Below are 27,782 nucleotides of genomic sequence, written 5' to 3'. Positions count from 1 at the left end.
GGTCATAAATTGTTAAATAAATGTAAATGTCGTGTGACTAGGGCCTCCCGTCGGGTAGACCGTTCGCCTGGTGCAAGTCTTTCGATTTGACGCCATTTCGGCGACTTGCGCGTCGATGGGGATGAAATGATGATGATTAGGACAAAACAACTCCCAGTCACTGAGCGAAGAAAACCTCTGGCACTGCCGGGAATCGAACCCGGGTCCTTAGGATTGACAATCTGTCGCGCTGACCACTTTTTTTTTTATTTTTTTTTTTTTTTTAACGACCGAGACTCGAACTCGGGACCTTTGCCTTTCGCGGGCAAGTGCTCTACCAACTTTTTTTTTCTTCTTTTTATTTCTTTTTTTTTTATTGAACAAACGGAGAGTACATATATATATATATATACACAAAGCAAAAGTTCCTCAAGGTACCAGTTAAACATATACAAATGAGTGTTAGGTAAACAAATTATTAGAAGAACATGAAATACAACAAATTAGAACATATCCTGTTCTCCTTTTTTTTGTTTTTGTGTTTTTCTTTTTTGTTTTTGTTTAAAAATTTGTATTGAACAAACTAAAAGTACATATATATTCACTATGCAAGAGTACTTAAAGGTACCATTTAAAAATATACATATGACTGTGAGTTAAACAAAAAAAATATTAAAAAAGAAAAACATTAAATACAACAAAATATAACATATTCTGTCTTCTTCCTTTTTTAAAAATAAAAAAAAAATGTGTTTGTTTTTGGTCGATGCATGAGAACGTGGAGTCACTCAGCTACCGGGGCGGACGATCATAAATTGTTAATGTTGTCTTACATTTTATTTTTAGGTGCCGCTGTACTTGTACAACTCTTCTGTGCTTTTAAATTTTGAAAATTTGGGTTCACTGTTTTTAAGTTAATTTTTTGCTTTCAGTACATTCATTCTTACATTTTAATTATTTTAATTGTATCCATTGCTATTAAGAGATTACTTTTTTGAAGGGATAATAAATTTTTATATACAGAAACACGATTAAATTTTCCCAGTCCCTTACCGTTTCCCAGTCAGCTCCCTACTGCTTCAGACACAGCTGAGCAAGGCTACGTTTGAGTGGCAGGGCTCTGATTCTGTATAGTAGCAGGAAGAGATAGTTTAGGTATCTGTATTTTTATTTTTATTTCGGAGAATTGTCAAAATATAGACCGTCACGGATCAGAGAGAAGCCATTTGAATACCCTATTTTAATATACAGATTTGCAATTCAGTTATAAGGGATTTGGAGACGAAGAGCAGCGTGGTTGAGACAATCATTGCTGGCAAGGAACACTGGGCCGCAGGATTACTGTTACAACCGAGAATGCGGATGAAGTAAGTCATGCATGCACTACTTGCAGAAAGCTGTCACTGAGACACTATAGGACAGTGTTCCTGCCGATGCTCAGATATCCAGAATCCAAGAGCAGCCTAATCACCTAGGAAATCGAATACTGTCCTCCAGTTTAGTGAACTTAGAACCTAAAGGGAAATCAGCAACTGAGCAATTATGGGGTAAGGCTACCCATTCACAACACAAAAGTAGCTTGTTGAATCAGGAGGAAAATGAGGGACGGGAAGAGGGTTCTGTTCCTGACCAGATCAATCTGCAGTAAAGTTCCGAACTCATAGGGAGGGGTTAGGTAGAAAGTTGGGAATTATTTTACAAGTTCCTAGCTAGCAATTTTTTCTGTGCTATAGGGAACCGGGAGCGTATCTGTTGATACTAATGAACAAGTAACATACTTGTTGCAGCTAACGCTGCACTTGCAAGACTGCCTTGCAAGTCACTGGCTCATTGATATATAACTTATAACAAATTAAGTAGAAAAGTGACAGGAGCCCTTGACGAAGATCAATCATTAAGTCGGCTCTAAAGGATACTGGTGAAGAGTATCTAGCCCATTCTGCAATGATCTTGCGTTTCGATATTTCTATGGGCTTCAGTAACTTAAAAAAAAAAATCTTGGACCAGTATACTAACGATATCCAAATTGCCATGACACCGTTGTGCCTTAACATTTCGCAGTCGGAAGCAAGAAATAACATGTACGCTGAAGAGCCAAAGAAACTAGTACACCTGCCCAATATCGTACAGAGCTCCCGCGAGCACACAGAAATGCCGCAACAGGACGTGACATGGACTCGACTAATGTCTAAAGTGGTGCTGAAGGGAACTGACACCAAGAATCCCGCAGGGCTGTCCATAAATCCGTAAGAGTAGGAGGCGTGGAGATCTCTTCTCAACAGTACATTGCAAGGAATCCCAGATATGCTCAATAACGTTCGTGCCTGGGGAATTCGGTGGTCACTGGCGGTGTTTAAATTCAGAAGAGTGTTTCTGGAGCTACTCTGTAGCAATTTTGGACGTTTACGGTGTCGAATTGTCCTGCTGGAATCGTCAAAGTCCGTCGATATGCACAATGGACGTGAATGGATGCAAATGATGAGATAGAGTGGTTACGTACGTGTCATCTGTCATAGTCGTATCTACACGTATCAGGGGTCCCATATCACTTCAACTGCACACGCCCCAAGCCATTACAGAGCCTCCACCAGGTTGAACAGTCCACTGCTGACGTGTAGGTTCCATGGATTCATGAGGTTGTCTCCGTACCCGTACACGTCCATCCGCTCAATACAACTTGGAACAATACTCTTCCGACCAGGCAACATGTTTCCATTCATCGACAGTCCAATGCCGGTGGTGACGGGCCCAGTAGAGGCGTACAGCTTTGCAACAAGTAGTGATTAAGGTACACGAAAGAGCAGCGGTCTCTGAAAGACCGCATCGATGATATTTCGTTGAATGGTTCGCACGCCTGCACTTGTTGATGGCCCAGCATTGAAATCTGTAGATATATGTGGAAGGGTTGCTCTCCTGTCACGTTGAACGATTCTCTTCAGTCGTCGTTGTCCCGTTATTGCAAGATCTATCCCCGGTCGCAGTGATGTCAGAGATTTGACGTTTTATCGGTTTCCTGATATTCACTGTATACTCATGGTCGCTCTGGAGAATCCCCACTTCTTCGCTACCTCGGTGATAATGTGTCCCATCGCTCGCGCGCCGACTATAACGCCACATTCAAACTCACTTAAATCATAATAACATGCCATTGTAGCAACAGTAACCGATCTAACAACTGCGCCACACACTTGGGGTCTTTTATAGGCGTTGCCTACCGCAGCGCCATAATCTGCCTGAATATGCATGCCTGTAACAGTAGTTTTGGCACTTCAGTATGAGAAGGGATGCAAAAATGGCTCTGAGCACTATGGGACTCAACTGCTGTGGTCATTAGTCCCCTAGAACTTAGAACTACTTAAACCTAACTAACCTAAGGACATCACATACACCCATGCCCGAGGCAGGATTCGAACCTGCGACCGTAGCAACAGCGCGGCTCCGGACTGGAGCGCCTAGAACCGCACGGCCACCGCGGCCGGCAGAAGGGATGCATCCGGACGAGTGTTGGTGGATTCTGTTTTCTAGTACGCCACAAACATTTTCAGAGTCTAGGTTAGTGTTGTGCGTTGAAAATGTCCTTTCCAGTGACGGGAAGCATTGTCTGGCGCCATCTACTTTTAACCTAAGGGTGCAAAAGTCGACAACTTAGTATAGCCGGCCTAATACTAGCTCAGAGTATGTGAGGACGTGTTTTCGGTGCAGCCAGGAGTGCACTTGGTTCTGTGGTTATGGATTGCCGGGCGCCACGAGACAAATTTCGGCACAGTAGACACCACGCAGGTACAGGCTGCGTGAGTTAATCAGACGCCGTGGTAAGGACACGGGTCTTTCACAGGTTGATATGCCGGACGTATACATTAGTGTGACCCATGAACCAGTGTGCCCATTATTGACTCAGAAAATGATGTGTCACTAATGGATTCAAAATGGTGCCCTTAAGCTGCCTGGTGTGCAGTTGTCATACGTGCCATATCGAACGCTAAATGGAAATCTATTACCTGTTTTGTGGGAACGTTTGGTTCCAGGGGCTGTGGAACTTATCATAACAGAACGACAGACAGCGGATGAGGTCCTGGGGTGCGTTTATCTCTAGCGAACTGGATGCGTAATGAATTACGTAGATAGGGTCATTATGTTCAAATTTAAGCTGGATGGGAAATATCTTGTGTGTAAACGTAAGTGCCATCGTGGAGCTCCTCCTGTCGAAGTGGAACAGTCGCCCTTCATTTCTCATTTTGTCACAGAGCAGGGGCAGGCTCTGTTGGATGTCTTAAGATGATATCTGGAAGTGTTGGCCGATAAGTTGGGTTATGAACAACAAGATACAAAACAAGATTTTTGTCACTGGTCAGGTTCCAGTTTGACAGCCTCCCTGTCGCTTGTCGCCAGCCACGATAAGGGAACAGAGAAAAATTTTGACCAACTTTTGGCTGAAAGTGTAATCTGACCTTCAGAAGACTCCCATTTATACTCAAGCCCTTGGGGAAGCATACCGTCCAGTGGTTTACTACTGGGTCCACAGTCTGGAATCAGTACCATTTCCTGATAACTGCTCCACATTACTTTCCGGAGCACAGTGCTTTACTCTATACTCGATCTGAAACAGGCATAACACTAGGTGCCTCCTGTGGAAGAAACTAAGCCACAGAAAGCGTTTCGTTCAAAGTAAAATCTCTTTGAATATATCCATGTTCCATATAGGTTGGTTACAGGGGCAGCTGTTCTGCGCAGCTGTTAGTTTCCATACTGGGTGAGCATAAATTTAAACATATCTATAAGTAATTGGACAGTTTTGTAATTTATAACAATACTTCAAACGAACACCTGGAGTTATCCTTTAGAGGGCAAGTCCTTCACAATCTACATAAATTGAAGCTAATATAAAATCTAATTCATAAGAATAATGCTATAATACCTACTAATTTGTTAGGAATTGATCGTAAAATTGCATAAGCAAATAAGACGTATCATTTCGTATGAATGCGGACTCGCGTTACTAAAGGATTAGTCTGGGTGGAAAGGAGATATCTTTTTGTGTCATATAATGTCCGTCAAAGGTGTTCTTGTGGACCAAGGCCACTCATATGTCCCCCAGACGTAAGGTCTGGTATGGCAATGTTTTTTAGTAAATTCATTCCCAATTCGCCGAGCTGCCCGCCCATCTTAATCAAAGGTGGTGGATGGTAAAACTTAGCAGGCGCCCTTAGATGCCTTGAAGGCAGCCTTGACTTCGACGGGGAATTTGTCCTGCAGAAGGACACATATAATTAAGATGTCGCAGCCATGCTTCTCCACGAGAAGGGAAAAGAGAGTAAGGTTGCCTGGTATGCCTGCAGGTCGTTCTCAGCCACAGGGCGCTAGTACTCTGTGATTTAGAGGCGCTGACATTGTTATTTGGGTTGGAACGTTTCAAATCTTATCGTGATCATTAGCCGTTCTGTTTAGAGGTGAACAACTTTGCATTGAAATGGGTATTAGCTAGACTGCAAAAGACAGCTAGTATAGCCACGTGGGTTGCGAGGATCTCCGCCTTCCGTTTTGATGTTCGACATGTGGAAGGAGTCGAAGACCTTGTGTCCGATATCTTTATCCGAATGTTTCAGCACAACGACGAAGTAATGATCTTTCCACAATGTGCCGAGAAACCTGCATGTTTAGGAGCAATTCTCAGAGAGATTTCGGTGCAGTCTGGTAAGTTGGAGAAGAAATTGGGCGCTGAACCTTATTTACAGGTCATAAAGCAACAGCTTAGAGAATGGGGAACGAAAATGTGTACCAAGGTTGGGACTGAAACCTGTGTCTCCCGCTCACTAAACAGATACTCTAACCGATGAGTGACTTTAAACAACTGCACTGCGGCAGTGTGGTGTAATTGTTAGAGCATATACCTAGTCAGCAGGAGACTCCAGTTCAAAACCTCACCTTCATACAAATTTGCTTCAGTCTGTATACATCATCGATATTTAAGACTTCAAAAGTTCTCTGGGGCCTTGTAGTTTCATTTGATTAGAGGAGAAAGTGGTGTCCATATACACAACAAGAGGCTGCCCTGCTATCACAATCGCTTCTATGAACCAAATCTGCCTGGCCCAGGAGCTGATCCCCCCAATATTTGGATAGTTCCATCATTCCTTATGTGCAGAACTCTTAGGAGTGTTTAAAACTATCATGAAGATTAAGGAACACCTCACCTGGTCTACATTATATGGTGATGTCCGAAAATTAATTGACGAGTGTGGAGAGTGCATGAGAGCTCAACCCAACCCCTACATCTGGGTGGGGAAACGTAGCTCTGATTGAGCACAGCACACAATTGACAACGTTTTCATCGACTACCTAGGTCGCCTACCCCACACTAAATGGAAAAATAGATACTTGTTACTGGTGATGGATTCCTTTATCCGTTTCGTTTGGCTACTGACAGTTAGGCCAGATACCTCTTGCAAAATGTGTAGCTCATAACTGATAAAGTTATATTTCCACAATGAAACCGTGTAGGTAGGTAATGGATACTCAACAACTTCCATGACCATTATGCTTCAATGGTGAAGGAGTTGCGAATAATTTCAATTGACATTGCAAGCCATCACTTGGTTTTAATCATAAAAATATGTCTGAGTGATGCTAAAGGATATTATCTTTCCGTAAACATAAGTATTATCTTCTTAATAAACTTCAAATCATGAACTACACTCTTAATTTTTACATTTGAAATTAGTGAATTTACTCGTGGCACCTTCGTTGCCTATGTCTGTGGTCACTTTCAGAACTTATATTAATAATCATTTTCATTAACTTAATAAGTTTAAACCTTGAATATCTGGTGTACCCATGTACTACCACAATAAAATAAAAACAACGAATAGTTGGGGGAGTATGAATGAGAGCAGCGACATATTTAAGTTTACAAAAATAATGAAAAGTTTTATTAATTCTTTTATAACTAAATAAGCTTACAACATACGAAAATGACAAACAGAAATAGGAAAAGGGGTAGTGCTTGACTGACAAAGCATTCATTGCTGTGGAATCTATACAAATTCTCCCCTGAATTATTCTATTTTACAATGCAATCTGATTTTGTTTACATGAATCCACTGTGAGGCCCAACTCTGTTCAAATGGAATCAACTATGACCAAGTATATCACAAACTCTGATTCACCAGAGAACAGGGAGCTGTGAATTTCATTCGACAACCCTACCACAATGCTGCAGTATTTTCACCCTTTCACCTTGGTTTCGACGGCAGTAGAAAACGGCGTGCTGTGGCCGAGGAGCGGCACCTGTAATGTTCTGACACGTCCATTGCAAACTACGCGTACTGGTATTCTGATTATTAGAAAGTAGGAAATTTCCTATCAGAGCCCTGAAATCCCGGCAGATTTCAGTGTGAGGTGCCGTCATTCACTGGTCTGGCCAAACCAATTTGACTCACAGGCACAATGCTGCGTGCTGGAATTATCAAATGTCAGACAGCCTACTCAGGACGAATACGTTCACCCTCATGACACACGATATGTCTGAGATGGTATGCCGTTCCACTGTTGGTACACTTGGATACTGCTACTGGCTATTAGTCCACCACAGTGTACAGACCATGAGTCTCACCCACTAGGGAAAGAACTGATTTTCTTCAACAGGGGAGGATCAAAATTGAAGAAGGCAAAGAAACACGACCACTTTCGACCAAGCCTCGGTACGGGACCTGAATCAGCAAAAACGAAACAGCTCTCACATTGCACAAACCAATCGAACTATCCTCTACCCAATGAATATTCCCTCTTGACTGTTCCGTTGGCCTGCTAGCCAATCCAAATGCAGCACTGGGGTTCCCAAGCTGAGGGAGCAAGCCCCCCACTTTGCACATCCTGAGAGAAGCTAGTCATCGGCAAAAAATCTCCCTTGTCCCAAAAGAGAAGATTTCAGTTCTCACGGTAAGCATGGCCATGTTATTGGCAAAAAAAAAAAGCATCTACTTCAATGAGACCACAGCCCCTCATACGAGTATTGGAACTTTAATAGTGGCAACTATTTGTTTACAGCTCTTACAAAATAGATACGTGTTTCAAAGTTTTACTGACCTTCAAAGTAGTCACCAGTATTGTGCACAACCCGTAGCCAGTGATGTGGAAGTCGTAGAATACTCTTAGCTGTGAATGTTGTGTTGACAGTTCGAGCGGCGCGACCTATTGCCAAACGAATTTGTAGCAGTTCTGAAGCGAATGCCGTGTAGTGTTTCTTTCAGTTTAGAAATCGAGTTGAAATTACGAGGGCTTAATTTAGGGGTGTGGAGCGTAAAATTCATACATACATAAACGGCTATCTATACATCACATACTCTGCTGAGAATTATATTTTACAACTATGTTGTATGAAACAGAACTGTGCTTTTTGTATGTCCTTTTTCATAGTGTTAAAGTTTACCTATGTCAGGTTGCACTGCAGCTTCCATATATGAATTTAAGTTTTGTTGCGTTGAGAGCTCTGTGGACCTCGAGTAAGCGACGCCGCTCCGCGCTCTGTCATTAGCTGAAGGGTGTCTCCTCTCTGGAGCCCTGCACATCCGGCGACGGAGGCGGATGTCCTTAATGAACCACTGTGTGCTTCAGTTTGGGGTCGGTAATGTGATTTGCCGCCAGGAATAGCCGTGCACCTATCGCAAGCGCAGGTACTGCCGTGGTCGGCATAACACTAGCCGTCTGTGACAGACGGACGTCTCCACGTAGCAAATACAGATTTCTTCACTGACGAAGAAGATTCGCATCCACGTGAAAATTAAAATTAGAAAAAATGCAACTCCGTTTATCCACTTGTGTACTTCATATTATAGCAGGCGTGAAAGAGAATCGAAGCGTTATTTTAATACATTTTGAGTGTTTCCATTGAATAATGTTAAACGAAATTATATTTTGTAGTGAACCACATCTAAGAATGAAAATCTTTTATACACAAAAGCATGCCGTCCTTTCACATGATCAGAAGGCTGACAAGTTTTGAAGGAGTATTTTAATTAGGACACCATAGCACATACACAAGGTTATTCATCTAAGTTGTTCAATTCAGATATTTTCTGTACTGTTTAACATATTATAATTCTGCTTTCACGCAAATGAAATCTCCACTAAGTGATGTGCAGACACCCTTCATGTCAAAAGTTTAACAGAACTGTAAAACTGACGTTTGAGAAATAAAGACTGTTAAATAACTTTGTGGCATAAAGTTTGTGTCAAAGTAAACACTTAGATCAACATGAGCAACATAAAAGGAAAATTCAAAATGTGACGTCCCTTGGCAAGACATTTACAAAATCGTTAATATGTAAAAAAATAAACATTTATCTGTATTATTATTATTATTATTTCATTACTGTAGGAATGGTTGTAGATTATGTATAAAAGGAAATAACAATTTTTCATTTTTATGTTTGTGCAAATATTTATGTGTCTATATTTCACAAATAACGTTTGTGGTCGGTGAATGTATGTATCAAAGCAGATAATGAAAAATAATTACAAAGATGCTTATTAAATTGCCTATAAGTAGTGAAGGTCAAAACATTATTCTCTCTCTGTCTTCTTGTAGCCGTTAAAGTTGTAAGAGCCAGTGACGCTCGCTTGAATGCTTACGTAGCCTTCGTTTGTCCTTCGATCTAGAAAGACGCCATTGGAGGTTGATATCTGTAAAAGATGTGTACTTTCAATTTATGTTGATTTTTGAATATAGAAATTGTTAAAATTATTACCTGTAATAATTTATTGCTAGCTTGGCCAAGATTTCATTCCACATTTTTAGCCGTTTCAGCATATTAGGAATTTTTCATGACGCAGAGCCGTACAGCGATCGTGGGAACCGCTGCCGCGGCAAATTCAAATTGAATTGAATGAAAGCAGTTTTCGTGCAATATAGCGTGCAGGTAAAGGTACAATAAAATTATCTCTTTCAGCATCCTGGAGACTTCCGACGAAAATTGTGGATTTTATTATGTCATTTTCAGGTGGACATGGGCAGCAGCTACTATGTTATCAGTTACGTAAATAATTCATGAGTGATAAAATTTTATTTGTGTGTGATCAAAGACTGCTGTGGAAAACCTGTTCTGGCTAATAACATTGTTGTTGTTGTGGTCTTCAGTCCTGAGACTGGTTTGATGCAGCTCTCCATGCTACTCTATCCTGTGCAAGATTCTTCATCTCCCAGTACCTACTGCAACCTACATCCTTCTGAATCTGCTTAGTGTATTCATCTCTTGATCTCCCTCTACGATTTTTACCCTCCACGCTGCTAAATTTGTGATCCCTTGATGCCTCAAAACATGTCCTACCAACCGATCCCTTCTTCTAGTCAAGTTGTGCCACAAACTTCTCTTCTCCCCAATCCTATTCAATACCTCCTCATTAGTTACGTGATCTACTCACCGTATCTTCAGCATTCTTCTGTAATACCACATTTCGAAAGCTTCTATTCTCTTCTTGTCCATACTAGTTATCGTCCATGTTTCACTTCCATACATGGCTACACTCCATACAAAAACTTTCAGAAACGACTTCCTGACACTTAAATCTATACTCGATGTTAACAAATTTCTCTTCTTCAGAAACGATTTCCTTGCCATTGCCAGTCTACATTTTATATCCTCTCTACTTCGACCATCATCAGTTATTTTACTCCCTAAATAGCAAAACTCCTTTACTACTTTAAGTGTCTCATTTCCTAATCTGATTCCCTCAGCATCACCCGACTTAATTCGACTACATTCCATTACCCTCGTTTTGCTTTTGTTGATGTTCATCTTATATCCTCCTTTCAAGACACTGTCCATTCCGTTCAACTGCTCTTCCAAGTCCTTTGCTGTCTCTGACAGAATTACAATGTCATCGGCGAACCTCAAAGTTTTTACTTCTTGTCCATGAATTTTAATATCTACTCCGAATTTTTCTTTTGTTTCCTTTACTGCTTGCTCAATATACAGATTGAATAACATCGGGGAGAGGCTACAACCCTGTCTCACTCCTTTCCCAACCACTGTTTCCCTTTCATGCCCCTCGACTCTTATAACTGCCATCTGGTTTCTGTACAAATTGTAAATAGCCTTTCGCTCCCTGTATTTTACCCCTGCCACCTTCAGAATGTGAAAGAGAGTATTTCAGTCAACATTGTCAAAAGCTTTCTCTAAGTCTACAAATGCTAGAAACGTAGGTTTGCCTTTTCTTAATCTTTCTTCTGAGATAAGTCGTAAGGTTAGTATTGCTTCACGTGTTCCAACATTTCTACGGAATCCAAACTGATCTTCCCCGAGGTCCGCTTCTACTAGTTTTTCCATTCGTCTGTAAAGAATTCGCGTTAGTATTTTGCAGCTGTGACTTATTAAACTGATAGTTCGGTAATTTTCACATCTGTCAACACCTGCTTTCTTTGGGATTGGAATTATTATATTCTTCTTGAAGTCTGAGGATATTTCACCTGTCTCATACATCTTGCTCACCAGATGGTAGAGTTTTGTCAGGACTGGCTCTCCCAAGGCCGTCAGTAGTTCTAATGGAATGTTGTCTACTCTCTGGGCCTTGTTTCGACTCAGGTCTTTCAGTGCTCTGTCAAACTCTTCACGCAGTATCGTATCTCCCATTTCATCTTCATCTACATCCCCTTCCATTTCCATAATATTGTCCTCAAGTACATCGCCCTTGTATAAACCCTCTATATACTCCTTCCACCTTTCTGCCTTCCCTTTTTTGCTTAGAACTGGGTTGCCCTCTGCGCTCTTGATATTCATACAAGTGGTTCTCTTCTCTCCAATGGTCTCTTTAATTTTCCTGTAGGCAGTATCTATCTTACCCCTAGTGAGACAAGCCTCCACATCCTTACATTTGTCCTCTAGCCATCACTGCTTAGCCATTTTGCACTTCCTGTCGATCTCATTTTTGAGACGTTTGTATTCCTTTTTGCCTGCTTCATTTACTGCATTTTTATATTTTCTCCTTTCATCAATTAAATTTCGTATTTCTTATGTTACCCAAGGATTTCTATTTGCCCTCGTCTTTTTACCTACTTGATCGTCTGCTGCTTTCACTACTTCATCCCTCAGAGCTACCCATTCTTCTTCTACTGTATTTCTTTCCCCCATTCCTGTCAAATGTTCCCTTATGCTCTCCCTGAAACTCTCTACAACCTCTCGTTCTTTCAGTTTATCCAGGTCCCATCTCCATAAATTCCCACCTTTTTGCAGTTTCTTCAGTTTCAATCTGCAGTTCATAACCAAGAGATTGTGGTGAGAATCCATATCTGCCCCTGGAGATGTCTTACAATTTAAAACCTGGTTCCTAAATCTCTGTCTTACCATTATATAATCTATCTGATACCTTTTAGTATCTCCAGGATTCTTCCAGGTATACAACCTTCTTTTATGATTCTTGAACCAAGTGTTAGCTATGATTAAGTTATGCTCTGTGCAAAATTCTACATGGCGGCTTCCTCTTTCATTTCTTCCCTCCAATCCATATTCACCTACTATGTTTCCTTCTCTCCCTTTTCCTACTGACGAATTCCAGTCACCCATGACTATAATAACATAATAATCAAATTTCATTTTTTTTTTAGTTTTTCTCTCGTGTTAGTCGTGGCAGTTAATAGTCTTCATATTTCAAAAAAATATCCACTGCAGTTTTTACGTTTGGTGAACGTAAAATACTGTAACTTCCATACAGGTAATAGGAGTAATTTTCAGAACGTTCAAGAGATGAAAGTAACAAGCCAGATCAGTGTTATATAAAAAATAGTTTAAAAATTGAAAATCGTACGTCCACAGGAGGAAATCTTTCAGTGTTGATCGTATCCCCACATAATAGGTCAAAGTGCATAAAGTTAGAGTATTTTCAACTGCAGAAACTAATAGTGAAAATCGTATTTCATTTGTCGTGCTCGAAACAATATGCAATATAAAATTAATTAAAATATTATGCCATATAACCTGCATATAAAGTAAGAAGGGTGTACGGTTGGGACTACGCGAGAAAAAGAATGTAGTTACAAACACTTCCTTAAAATTCCATTTATATCATCAAATTTTCGAAATGTTCTCGATTTAGTACAATACTCGTTAGCAGTCGCTAGTGCAAAAACTTCCGGAAGGACTAAAGAGGTCTCCTTGATACCATTACACATACTTCAACAGCAAGATGGTTTAAACCCTCGTGGCGTAACTCAGAAGTGCCTTCATGTCCTGTGTAGCAACCAGGAAAGAGCAGGGTGAACGCTTTTCTAGCCACAAGGCAGTATTGAGCCGGGTTCGCACGGCGCAGGTAACATCTACTCTACATACTGTATTTTAAGTGATACGCCCTCTAGGACAGTTGGTAGCACTTTGGTAAGAAATTGTGCTTATCTTTTACCCGTTAACGTTTTTTCAATAAATTAAGGACCAGTTTTGTAGGCTCCAATAATTCCGTATCAAGCAATCGCACTCCACTGCCTTTGGTGTTCAATCTGCCTCATCCAGTGCTTAAGGTCGATTATAGGTGAAGCAGACTGTCGAATTATCTTGTCAATAGAATACAACACAGCTGCTAAATTTGGTTCCAATGACAATTTCTGCTACCCAATGATGCCTGATTCTTTTATTAAACTTTCCATAATATTTTATAATTTTTTGAAGAAAGAACCTGTTGTCCTGATGTTGCATCAGAACTGGGCTGCAGAGTTCTATGTCTCTCCTGCAATCTCGCTGGTTAATCCGCTGGTGGAGTGCCGCGAGATATGGTTAGAGCAATATCCACGAAATGTGAGCAACACTGGACTGTCTTACTCCAGCGACACTCGCAGTTTCTCGGGAGCTAATATAAGGATTATGACCAAAAGCCACTATAACATTATCCCACTCGCTCGGCTCCTTGCATGATTGCTGCTTACCTTCTGACCAGTATTCCAGTGCCCTTCTAATAATAATTTTTGGATCATTCAACATCTACATGATCAGGCCCGCACCGAGGCCATGGCGAGATAGACACCAGCCAAGATAATGGACACAGAGGAAGGGCAAAAACCAGCCTAGTTAGGTGTAAAAAAAACTGAGAAAGACGATTTAAGAATGAACCGTCATAGACAAGTGAGTTATCCTGAGCCAACTGTTCCTGTCTTCTGCTTGCGAGAAGAAACCTTTAGCTCGACACCTAACTGAAAAAGCACGCTGTTGTGACTGTGTCATTTTGTCGAAGTAGTACGTAAGGAAATGACTACTACCAACCATGAGTCACTTGTGTTATGTGTCAGCCGGCCGAAGTGGCCGTGCGGTTCTAGGCGCTGCAGTCTGGAACCGCGAGACCGCTACGGTCGCAGGTTCGAATCCTGCCTCGCGCATGGATGTGTGTGATGTCCTTAGGTTAGTTTAGGTTTAACTAGTTCTAAGTTCTAGGGGACTAATGACCTCAGAAGTTGAGTCCCATAGTGCTCGGAGCCATTTGAACCATTTGTTATGTGTCAACAGCGCACTTCGTTCATACAGCTACTGCTTAGACAGTATTGTTAGAATTTGAAAGGTGGGCCACCGAGTCTTGTAGCAAATAATTTGCTTTTTAACCGAAAGCTCCCAATTTATGCTGAATTCTCCTATCTGAGGACTAGAGTAAATCTAGACTGCTTCCAGATAGTTGACAGAATGATAACTTAATGCCGGACGGAGCGGCCGAGCGGTTCTAGGCGCTACAGTCGCTGCGGCCGCAGGTTCGAATCCTGCCTCGGGAATGGATGTGTGTGATGTCCTTAGGTTAGTTGGGTTTAAGTAGTTCTAAGTTCTAGGGGACTGATGACCTCACAGGTTAAGTCCCTTAGTGTTCAGAGCCATTTGATAACTTAAATGTGGGAAACAGATTCCACGTGTACACAACATTTCATCTTAATTTCCTATCACGGAAGAGGTAAATAAGCGCTCTGTATCTTATTTTGAAAAAAATATGCAGCACACTTTGATCATATTCAGCAGCCCTTGTTAACGAAATATCTACTTTCAAATTACAGCAGAAAAATCTGATGAAGAGTACCGACACGAATTCCTATTTGTAAATTTTGAACTTTTTGTTTCGAAGTAAGGGGTACGAGATGCTTATCCAAGAACGAAATAGCTTTGACGACTGTTATAACAATTTAACGCACTTTCAGCAAACTAAAGATGATAAACAACTACTTGTGGTCGAGTATAGGTAAAGCAGATTGTCAAATTCAAACATCTTGTGGATAGAATCCGGCACAGCTACTGCATCTGATTTCAATGATATTATAAAAGGATGTGCTGCGCCCATAGCAAGGAAATAGGAAGTAAAATTATAATAATTCAGTTCTTAGAAAAAAAAAGTATCCTTAGCACTTAACTATAGTCCTATTTATTTTATTTCGTGTTAATGATTGATACGCTGTTAATAATTTAATAGGACCATATGAAATCTGTTCTTTGTTTTACAACAAGGTAAAATCAATGTACAGTAACTGGCACAAACACTAAGACTTTCAATAGTTTTAGAAAGTTTGTATAGTTTGCAAATTATTTACTACAATCAAGGATTTAATTTGTTCTGTGCAATATGTGTCGTTTATAGAGATAATTTAAATAATATTTTTCAGCGACACTTCATTTTTATCAAACCTACCTTACAAATTAAAAAATTTATTATATCTGTGAAGCAAAAATGGTGGAAAGGTACAGCTTTGGCAATTACGACAGGAGCGCAGGATCATCACGGTACGGCTCTGAACATGACTGCTTTGCACTTCACACTTACGCGCTTGCCATACAGCTCATAAAACCACTTCCAGACTATTTCTCGACCTTCCCACTCTCGAATGGCACGTTGGTAAAATGGACACCTAAGTATTTCCGTGTTAGGTCCGATTTCCTTCATTTTATTGCGGTGACCATATATCCCTATGAAGGTGGGAGTGAACAAAATATTTCCACATTCAGAGAGTAGAGTTGGTGAAAAGTTCTTGAGAAGATCCCGCCGAAACGATTTCGCTGAACTGTCATTGTTATTGGACACCGTTTGACGGGATGTCTTTCTGCAAGCAACTCAACCACTTTTTTTTCGATCCTTCTGCGTTCTATGTGAACAAGTAACATATGTAGTTTCTTTCGGTTTGGAAAGCATTAATTTTTATCAAATCAGCTCGCACTTGACTCACGTGAAGGACACTAACAGGATAAAAGCCACTTACTCATTTTGGATATATAGACAAACAGATAACAATATGGCAGTTTGACCTCAAACTGTAACACAGATGATTAGAAATGTAACGGGTTATGGACTATGTATAAATTTGTTGGTTTTGTAGACTACAAACGTGTGTCAGCTGCTAAAGAATCGTGTGAGGGTCATGATTAGATTAGATTAGATTAGATTAGATTAGATTAGTTTTCGTTCCATAGATCCGTGCTCAGGAGATCCTCGTGGATGTGGAACATGCCAATTTTTTTTTTAAAGTTGAAATAACAATACTAATAGTATGAATATATACAATACATCATTTGTTTCTATTAAAAAATTCGTCAATGGAGTAGAAGGAGTTGGCCACTAGTAAGCCTTTCAGGCTCCTTTTAAACTGATCTTTATTTGTAACTAAATTTTTATGTTTACTGGCAAATTATTGAAGATGAGTATTCCTGAGTAGTGGACCCCTTTTTGAACTAAAGTAAGTGATTTTAAGTCCTTGTGCAGATCATTTTTGTTCCTGGTATTGTATGTACGAACTGAGCTGTTTGTTGGAAAAAGATATATATTATTTAGGACAAATTTCATTAATGAGTAAATATACTGAGTGGCAGTTGTTAGTATACCCAGTTCTTTGAAGAGGTTTCTACAGGACGTCCGTGAATTTACTCCACAAATAATACGTATTACACGCTTTTGGACTCTGAAAACTTTTGTTTGACTTGAAGAGTTACCCCAAAATATTATACCATATGACATTATGGAATAGAAGTAGGCAAAGTATGCAAGCTTTTTCATTTTTATGTCGCCTATGTCTGCTAACACTCGAATTGCAAATACAGATTTGTTAAGGCGTTTCTGCAGTTCTGTGGTGTGCTCTTCCCAACTGAATTTATTATCAAGTTGTAATCCCAGGAATTTAAGACTGTCAACCTCTTCTATTTGCTCTTCTTCGTATTCTATGCATATGCTGGGTGGAAACCTCTTACAGGTTCTGAATTGCATATAGTGAGTCTTTTCGAAGTTTAATGTCAGTGAGTTGGCTTTGAACCATTTATTAATACCCATGAAAATATCATTAGCAGATCTTTCTAGAACTACACTTGACATACTATTTATTGCAATACTTGTGTCATCTGCAAACAAAACGAACTCTGCTTCTGGCAGTGTAACTGATGAGAGATCATTAACGTACACAAGAAAAAGCAATGGCCCTAAGATGGATCCCTGTGGGACACACATGTAATTTCTTCCCATTCTGATGATGACTGATGACTTAATTCACTAGTCCCTTGCACTGACACCCTTTGTTTCCTGTTAGTGAGGTATGACTTGAACCATTTTGCAGCACTGCCCGTGACACCATAGAATTCTAATTTACTTAAAAGGATGTTGTGGTTCACACAATCAAATGCCTTTGACAAATCACAGAAAATACCTGCTGCTTGTAATTTGTTATTTAAGGAATTAAGTACATTTTCACTGTAGGTGTAAATAGCCTTCTCGATATCAGAACCCTTCAGAAATCCAAACTGTGTTCTTGATAATAAGTTATTTGTGGTCAGATGGTTGAGCAGCTGCCTGTGCATTACTTTTTCTAAAATTTTTGAGAATTCTGGCAAAAGTGAAATCGGTCTGTAGTTTGATGGTATCTGTTTATCCCCTTTCTTGAATAGAGGTTTAACACCTGCATATTTTAGCCAGTCAGGAAATGTCCCAGTTACAATTGACTGGTTATACAAGTAACTTAGAATTGTACTAAACTCACAAGAACATGCCTTAATTAACTTTGTTGATATTTCATCATACCCACTAGAATGCTTTGTTTTCAAAGATTTTATTATGGACGTTATTTCTTTTGGTGAAGTGAGTGATATATTCATGTACTTGAAGCTATTTGTGAAGGCTAGTTTCAGATATCAAGGGCATTATTTACTGATCCTGAAAGTCCCATTCTATCAGTAACGGATATAAAGTACTTGTTAAATAGATTTGCCACACTATGCCCATCAGTTACTAATGTGTCATCTACCCTTAGTGCTATTTGCTCCTGTTCCTTTCTGGTTCTACCAGTCTGCTCTTTCACTACATCCCATATTGTTTTTATTTTGTTCCCTGACGTTGCTATCTTCTTCTCGTAGTGCATTTGTTTAGACGTCTGAATTACTTTTTTTAATGTTTTACAGTATTCCTTGTATTTAGCTAAATCATCAGCATTGGAGCTATTCTTGGTCGACAGATACATTTTCCTTTTTGTCTTACAGGAAATCTTTATTCCTTGTGTAATCCATGGTTTTATTATAGACTTCTGTTTAATTTGAGTAACTTTTAGAGGAAAACAGTTTTCAAACATGGTACTGACATTGTTCATGAATGTGTTATATTTTTCATTCATGTCATGAGCACTATAAACATCTTTCCAGTTCATATCCTTGAGCAGTTTTCTAAAGCTCTCAAGTTTTGGTTGATTGGCCGTTTATGAAACGACTACGAGAGTTTAGGCATTGTGAACTGCTGGCATTGTGGGGTGAAGCAGCTGTTTTCATACAATATCTATTTTTGTCTGGATGATGTTGTCGATGGATGATCCCTCTAAGTAATTGCCTAATGCGTGTATTAAGAGTGTAGCTGGGATCGTCTATTCTATCTCGGAATATCACGTTTTGAACAGTCTGCAGTCACAGAAGGTTCCCGGAAGATTTTTGGCGCACCAAGTAGTCAGTGTTTCGTTGTGTGATGGTGCATCATTCTTGATGAACGGGTGAAATTGATAGAACAGCGAAAACCCTTATCTACCGTATTGTTTATGTGCGACCTCCAAGTCAATCTCGTGTGTATGTAAGACCACGTTATTCGATTGATTGAGTCATACCAAGTACAGGCCATGTCACGAATTGTCATATGGCAGTTGGGGAGCTTGAGCTTCATGTTGAACCGAATTGCTTGGCTGTTGTTAGTGTAGTGACGTAACAAGACTGTTACGCCACTTGAAGTGGCCGAAAGAAAGGCACGCAGGATAACTATTGAATGGTAGCAACAAAAGTACGTAGCTGCTTTATACTTAACTTTAATAATCCTTGTGATACATCTCTCTTGCCTATACAAATGCGACTCGTAAGATACATGCACTGTTACAATTGGCGCCTTGCTAGGTCGTAGCCATGGACTTAGCAGAAGGCTATTCTAACTGTCTCTCGGCAAATGAGAGGAAGGCCTCGTCCGTATTGTCGCTAGCAATGTCGTCCGTACAACTGGGGCGAGTCTCTATCTCGTATCTCGAGACCTGCCTTGTGGTGGCGCTAGGTCTGCGATCACACAGTGGCGACACGCGGGTCCGACATGTACTAAATGGACCGCGGCCGATTTAAGCTACCACCTAGCAAGTGTGGTGTCTGGCGGTGACACCACAGTTAGGATACTGAAAGCCACATTTCGTTTGTGTTCCATTGCTATCACGGCGGCGCTATACTCTGCTTGCTCCTTATCTTAAGGGACGTATTCCCTTATTCAGGTATGAAATCACGAACTTCCACGTATGACAGCAGTCGTTTCATGTCCAAAACAGATAAATCCAAAGTTCTAATTATTGTAAGCATTCCTAAACTAGTAATCGAATTTTTGAGACAGAAACAACGTTGAATTCGTCTCTTTTAGACCAGTAGTACTAGTAAATGAATTGACTATAGTTTCATTTGAAAAGCGATGTTGATGCCGATATCACTGTGATTAATGCAGCTATAGAAAGATACTACAAGTCGTTTAAGTACACTTTCTCGTAGCCAGTCTAGGTTAAAGCAGAACTACAATACCTTAACAGAATTCGGAAATATTTGAAAAGAACAATTTATCTGAATCGTGCTGTAGTGTCTCATCACACTCATTGTAGGTAAACCAGTGTATTTTGGATAGAGTGATCACATGAAAATTAGTAGGTGAAAAACTGAAGGTCTTTCTTTATTATCAACTAATTTACTTATGAAATCAGTAAATAATGTCATCACAAAGGTCCCTAATGAATAACTTATCTAATGATGTGAAAGGCTCGAGAGGTAAGAAAATTGTATATGAAATAATCCTGTATAACGTTATAACGTTTTCCTAACCAACTTCACGTACTCCACGGAATAATTTTTAATGCAGAAATAATATTTTATTGAACACAAAAGGGATGTATATTTATGTCTGTTATTAAATGAGTATTTTCTATTCTCGTATAAATCAATCTTTAAGTGATCACCATGTGAGCATGTACCCGTATTTAGAGTACAGTTATTCTTTAACGATACTCGCTTCATATTGTAACTGTTCTGTTAGATTTTTGACATTATATTCTGTACACAAAACTCATCAAATACGGCACAATACTGCTGCAGGTACGAAAGTGGTCACCTTAGAATGCTTTACCGTAGTGGACAAAGGGATAGTGGCGTGACTGTAGGTAACATTAGGCAAGAAGAGGAATGCTGAAGATTAGATTGGTAGATCACTAACTATTGAGGAGGTACTGAAGAGAAATGGGGAGGCAAGAAATTTTTGGTACAACTTGACTAAAGGAAGGGATCGGTTAATAGGGCACATTCTAAAATATAAAGAGACCACCAGTTTAGTATTGCAGGAAAGTGGGGAAGTGAGGGGCAGGGGGTAAAAATCGTAGAGCGAGACCCAGAGATGAATACGGCAAGCAGTTTCTGAATGATGTACATTGCAGTAGTTATTTGGAAATGAAGAAGCTTGCAATAGAGTAGCATGCAGAGCTGCAGCAAACTAGCCTTCGGCTGAAGGCCACAACAACAACACATGCATATTATTTGTGACTAGGTAGCTTTTCACAATAGCAATTAGGCCTATGCTCTTCCCGTAACTTCTTCAATGAATACGCCTCTTTTCTCCTCACTGATGAACTGCAGTGTATATCACCCAGAAAATAAACCTTCCAACGTATTCAATGAAGGAAAGTGAACCGGACCAGGGCTCGAAACTGGGACCTTTGCCAATCACAGGCAAGTGCTCTACCGACTAAGTTATCTACGCAAGAAGATTGTCGTCGGTGGAAAACCTGAGAGGCAAATTTAAACTGGAACATTTTATGTTAAAAAGACTCTTATTCTATTACATTTGTACTACATAAGTGTGTAATGTTTTATTATAGACGAAGAAGAAAACTACGTCTGTACTATTCTCAACCACGCAAAGCTGTAAATTATTTTAAAAATTGGGTGAAGGATGGGCAGTGAGAGCGTTTCCTGGTGGAGGAAGCAGATTGGAGGAAGAGACACGAGAGTGGGTCCTCTGTGACGGACGCAGACAGAAGTTTGCCAGACACTTAGGCTCGCTACGGCGTGTGGGCGGGATGCTAGGGTACGTCACCAGCAGCCAGCCGGGGTAACTTCAGCGAGGTCCGGCGGGCAAGGGCGCGGCGTGCGACTTCACTTGACGCAGCCGTCGTAGGCGATGTGTCCGTTGCCTTTCTGGAGACTCCGCCCACAGTTACGGCGCAACTCAGCTCGTAGCTCCTTGACCTAATCTATTACGTGGCTACCAGTCTCGAAGACAAAGACGGCGATCATCTTCTGCGGCACCGTCTTGTGAAGGGATCGCCGTAGCTTGGAAGACTTGCTGGTAGGACATTACTAACTTAACGCTATAGCCATGGCTCAGGATTGCATTTTCATAAGCTACCAACTCTTCTGAGAGCCCATTGTTCATAAAAGATATTTTAACCAGTCCTCTGTTATCTCCCTAAGTCTGTAAGTAGGCTGTTTAGGTTTTTATGTTGGTAACATCACCTAGCGCTCTGTGTGAAAATCACTGGCTGTGCTGTGTGCAGTCTGCGGCTCGTGGGCATTGTTGAAATAGTCGCTATTGTAGTGTTGGGCAGTTGGCTGTTAACAGCGCGTAGCGTTGCGCAGTTGGAGGTGAGCCGCCAGCAGTGGTGGATGTGGGGAGTGAGATGGCGGAGTTTTGAGAGCGGATGATCTGGACATGTGTCCATCAGAGACAGTAAATTTGTAAGACTGGATGTCATGAGCTGAGATATATATATATATATATATATATATATATATATATATATATATATATATATATATATATATATATATATATATCAGTTCATGAAATATTGCGACAATAATGGTGTGTGAAAAACGTAATACTAGGCTCCAAAGACAACTGAGAAATGACAGTGAAGACGAAAGCAGTGTGTTAGCGCCACTACTGCCAGCTAAATAAAAGACTCTAACTACTGAAATCACTAACTACTGATAGGCATAGTTAGCAAATGAAAGATTTTGATACAGAACAAACAATGTATTTACCTTAATAGTGTTCAAAAGTCATATAATGAACAAACAATGTATTTACCTTAATAGTGTTCAAAAGTCATTATATGACTTTTGAACACTATTAAGGTAAATACATTGTATGTTCTGTATGAAAATATATATATAATGACTTTTGAACACTATTAAGGTAAATACATTGTTTGTTCTGTATCAAAATCCTTCATTCGCTAACTATACCTATCAGTAGTTAGTGACTTCAGTAGTTAGAGCCTTTTTTTTAGCTGGCAGTAGTGGCGCTAACACACTGCTTTCGTCTTCACTGTCATTTCTCAGTTGTCTTTGGAGCCTAGTATTACGTTTTACACACGCCATTATTGTCGCAATATTTCACACGGTAACACAGAAAAGCACAATTTGAAGAGCAAAATTAAAAAAAAACACATTAACATAGCACTGAAAATAATATCTCGTTAATTGCTAGTGCAGCTGAGAAATACTTGGTGCAAATCTACATGTATGCCAGAACTGTTATACTGTACAACAATGAAAAACTACAACTACAAAGGAAATTCTCTCTGTAACTATGCGCTAGCAATAAACAATAGCTACACTAATTGTACAAGCTACAAGAAAAAATCAGAAAATTCCAGTAAGGTATCCTCGGCTAAGGGTCGACATATGAAACGTCCCCTTACAACAATTAGTGCTGTCGAACCCCCTACGTTATTTGATTTTCAAACAGCTGAGCAAAACTGAACGTACTCAGACATTTCTCACTTTACCTATTCTGATCATCACTAAACTGACACACCATATTTTTAGCGCAACGCAATCTGACTTTCAATAATCCATACAAAAGAATGGCCCTGACTAACATTAACCTATACCTTTCACAAATCACTTACCTCACAAATATCTTCGTTACTCGAACTACTGCAATACAGCGAGCGCCACTACTGCCAGCTAAATAAAAGATTCTAACTACTGAAGGCACTAACTACTCATAGGCATAGTTAGCAAATGAAAGATTTTGATAGAGAGCAAACAATGTATTTATCTTAATAGTGTTCAAAAGTATATATATATATATATATATATATATATATATATATATATATATATATATATATGTATCAGTTCATGACATCCAGTCTTACAAATTTACTGTCTCTGATGGACACACGTCCAGATCATCCGCTCATCCGCTCTCAAAACTCCGCCATCTCTCTCCCCACATCCACCACTGCTGGCGGCCCACCTCCAACTGCACAACGCTACGCGCTGTTAACAGCCAACTTCCCTACACTACAGTAGCGACTATTTCAACAATGCCCACCAGCCACAGACTGCACACAGCACAGTCAGTGATTTTCATACAGAGCGCTAGGTGACGTTACCATCATAAAAACCTAAACAGCCTACTTACAAGTCATCGTAAATTGCTGAATCTGCTCGCAGTGAAAACCTTCATTTAGATAACTTATTGTGGAACTATGCCAGAGCATCATCTCACCGTAATCAGCGCTATGAAAACAACGCAAATAATTTTTTTCCATTACGTAGAACTGTGACCAGCATAGTTCCGAACAATAGACTTAATTGTCTCAAGCAACTTTTCTTAATTAACTCTTTTACTGTTGCAAATTGTTTCTGAAATGTTAATTTCTAATTTCTCTCAATGACGTCCGAACAGAAAAATGTATCGTGAACTTTTTTTGTTTTTCACCTCATTCGTATACACCATATGTTCCTCCTAAGAGTCGTCAGGCGTAGATATTTGCAGTTTTGTTTTTTGCGGTGTGCAGCTGGAGTCAGCACAAGCAAACACGTCTTTGATGCGATGCCCAATGCCGACGAGAAACGCCAGTTTGTTCCCCGTAACAACAAAATTAGTTTTACAGCGGAAGACCACGTATCCATTTGACACAGAGGCCCCAAATTAGCCTAGTGTGATATTCGTTTTAAAGATGTCTTTCAACAGGAACACTGAAACATTGAGGCCAACCAGTACTCCAACAGCGACTGACGAACACTGCCGTATGACGAAGACAGTCAGCGCGGTGCTCGCACTGCTGAACTGGTGGTCTCTCGTAGTATTTGTTGTATACCGTTGCTTGGTACACAGCACACGTTACAGTGTTTCTTAAAAATATTCAATGTAACAAGTGTGATTTTATAGGAATCTGCGACAGCGTTTTCTGCTCTTTTCCTATCTGCGTGTCATCCTAGAACGATACGAGTCAAATGGGACATTGCATAATCATAAATTATGTATGAATCTGACAATTCATTTTTGAATGTTTTTGGAGAACTGTTAAATAAATGAAAACCAAACTTCCGTAATTTGTTTGTCTCTAAATAATAAACTGCAGATATCTTTTCTTACTCATTTGGCCACGAGAGTGTTTGGTCTGTTTAGTTATGTAAAACACATGGTCACCAGGTATACTGAACTAAGTGAGAAAAACACATATATGCATATTTACAGATATAAGAGTTCAAAGTTACTCAGTTTTGTCGAGCATAAATTGCATTCGGAAGTAAATTAGACAGTTCTGAAGTACACTATGTGATCAAAAGTATCCGGAGACCTGGCTGAAAATGACTTGCACATTCGTGGCGCCCTCCATCGGTAATGCTGGAATTCAATATGGTGTTGGCCCACCCTTATCCTTGATAACATCTTCCACTCTCGCAGGCACACGTTCAATTTGGTGCTGGAAGGTTTCCTGGGGAATGGCAACCCATTCTTTACGGTATGCTTCACTGCGAACGCGTATCGATGTCGGCCGGTGAGGCCTGGCACTACGTCGGCCTTCCAACACATCCCAAAGGTGTTTTATAGGATTCAGGTCAGCACTCTGTGCAGGCCAGTCCATTACACGGATGTTGTTGTCGTGTAACCTCCCTGACACAGGTCGAGCGTTATAAATTGGTCCTCGACCTTGTTGCTCTTCAATAGTGGGAAGCCAGAAGGTGCTCAAAACATCAACATAGACCTGTGCTGTGATGGTGCTACGCAAAACAACTTCATGAAAAACACGACCACACCATAAGAGCACCGACTCCTAATTTTACTGTTGGCACTACACACGCTGCAGATGACGTTCACCAGGCATTCGCCATGCCCACACCCTGCCATCGGGTCGCACATTGTGTACCGTGATTCGTCACTCCACACAACGTTTTTCCCCTGATAAATCGTTCAATTTTTACGCTCCTTACACCAAGCGAAGCGTCGTTTGGCATTTACTGGCGTGATGTATGGCTTATGAGCAGCTGCTCGAACACCAAATCCATGTTATATCACCTCCCGTCTAACTGTCATTGTATATGCAGTGGATCCTGATGAAGTTTGCAATTCTTGTGTGATGGTCTGGACAGATGTCTGCCTATTACACTTTACGAACCTTTTGAACTGTCGGCGGTCTCTGTCAGTTAGCAGACGAGATCGACCTGTACGCTTTTGTGCTGTACGTGCCCCTTCACGTATCCACTTCACTATCGCATCAGAAACACTGGACCTAGGAATGTTTAGAAGTGTGGAAATCTAGGGTAAGGACGTATGACACAAGTGACATCCAATCACTTGGCCACCGGCCGCCCCCGGTAGCTGAGTGATCAGCGCGACAGAATGTCATTCCTAAGGCGCTGGGTTCGATTCCCATCTGGGTCGGAGATTTTCTCCGCTCTAAGACTGGGTGTTGTGTTGTCCTAATCATCATCATTTCATCCCCATCCATGCGCAAATCACCGAGGTGGCGTGAAATCGAAAGACTTTCACCCGGCGAACGGTCTACCCGACGGGAGGTCCTAGTCACACGACATTTACATTTACCTGAGCACTTTCGAAATCCGTGAGTTCCGCGGAGCATCCCATTCTGCTCTCTCACGATTTCTAATGACTACTGACGTTGCTGATATGGAGTACCCGGTATTAGGTGGCAGCACAATGCGCCTAATATGAAAAACGTGTGTTTTTGGGGGTGTCCGGATACTTTTAATCACATGGAGTCTTAGTTAACACCATTTCTGAAAGTTCGTTGTAAGCAAGACATAAAAACGAAATATGCATATCACTAAATCCTACAGACTTTTCCCCAAACTCTTGGCGAAATCAAGAATCAGTTGATAAAGGCCAGTGTACTTAGTGAACGAAAGAGAAGAAACTGCTTGAGGTACGATGTAACGCTCAGCTGTGCCTTCAAAAAGTCCATACGGTCAAAGTCAAATTTAGGAAACGAAAAAAGCATGTGATTTACATCGGCTTCCGACTCACATTCACATTCACATGCAGAAGAACTGTAAATGCTGAGCTGACGTAGATGGAGAGGTAAAGAGGCGTGGTTGTAGCGGAGTAGAATTATGGCAGAAATAGTTTTCAGTCCAAATGTGCCCCTGTAAATCACGGTTTTTTTGGAATTCGAGGTTGTAACACCGCATAATAACCATCTCTCGTTTATTGGGACAAGTTCCGCCTCACTTGGCATTGATGTTTTCCGTGGCTGTTGACCTGACGTAAGTGCGAGGGCTGATCGCAAAAGTAAGGTCCGATCGGTTGTGAAATGGAAACCACAGCGAAAATGAAAATTTTTTTACTGCCAACAGTCAGCCACACCTTCCAACTACCTCTCTAAATAGTCGCCGCTCCGACTTCGAGATTTCTCGTAGCGTTGTACAAACGTTCCAGTACCTTCGTCACAGAGTGCAGCAGCCTGTGCTTTCCGCCAGTTCTCTGCGCTGGTCTGCCTTACGTTGTTTGTGCCAAAACGTTGTCTTGGTAGCCAGCGGTTTATGTGAGGAGAGATGAACATCGGAGGGAGCCAAGTAAGGGCTGTATTGTGGCTGATCAAACACTTCCCATCGGAAACGCCGCTGACGTGTCTTCATTGCCCCTGCAGAATTCGGCTGAAAGTTGTCTTGAAAAAATCTTGCACCAGGTCCACATTCTTGGCGGGAGACACTGTTGATGGTTCAAATGGCTCTGACACTATGGGACTTAACATTTGAGGTGATCAGTCCCCTAGAACTTAGAACTACTTAAACCTGACTAACCTTAAGACACCACACACATCCATGCCCGAGGAAGGATTCGAACCTGCGACCGTAGCAGTCGCGCGGTTCCAGACTGCAGTGCCTAGAACCGCTCGGCCACACCGGCCGGCAACACACTGTTGTTTTAGGAATTTATACGTGATCACTTTGAGCTCTGAACTGAAAAAAGCGACGTGAAACGATCGACAGGCATACTAAGGACACTGTCTATCATATCTGTGCAAAGTTTCATCGGATTTTCAGAGTGATTTCCATTTCGTGCCAAATTGGACC

Source organism: Schistocerca piceifrons, chromosome 1 (genome assembly GCF_021461385.2).
Source record: "Schistocerca piceifrons isolate TAMUIC-IGC-003096 chromosome 1, iqSchPice1.1, whole genome shotgun sequence".
Taxonomy (NCBI): domain Eukaryota; kingdom Metazoa; phylum Arthropoda; class Insecta; order Orthoptera; family Acrididae; genus Schistocerca; species Schistocerca piceifrons.
The sequence above is the reverse complement of the archived record's forward strand: the minus strand, read 5'-3'. Positions refer to the sequence as shown.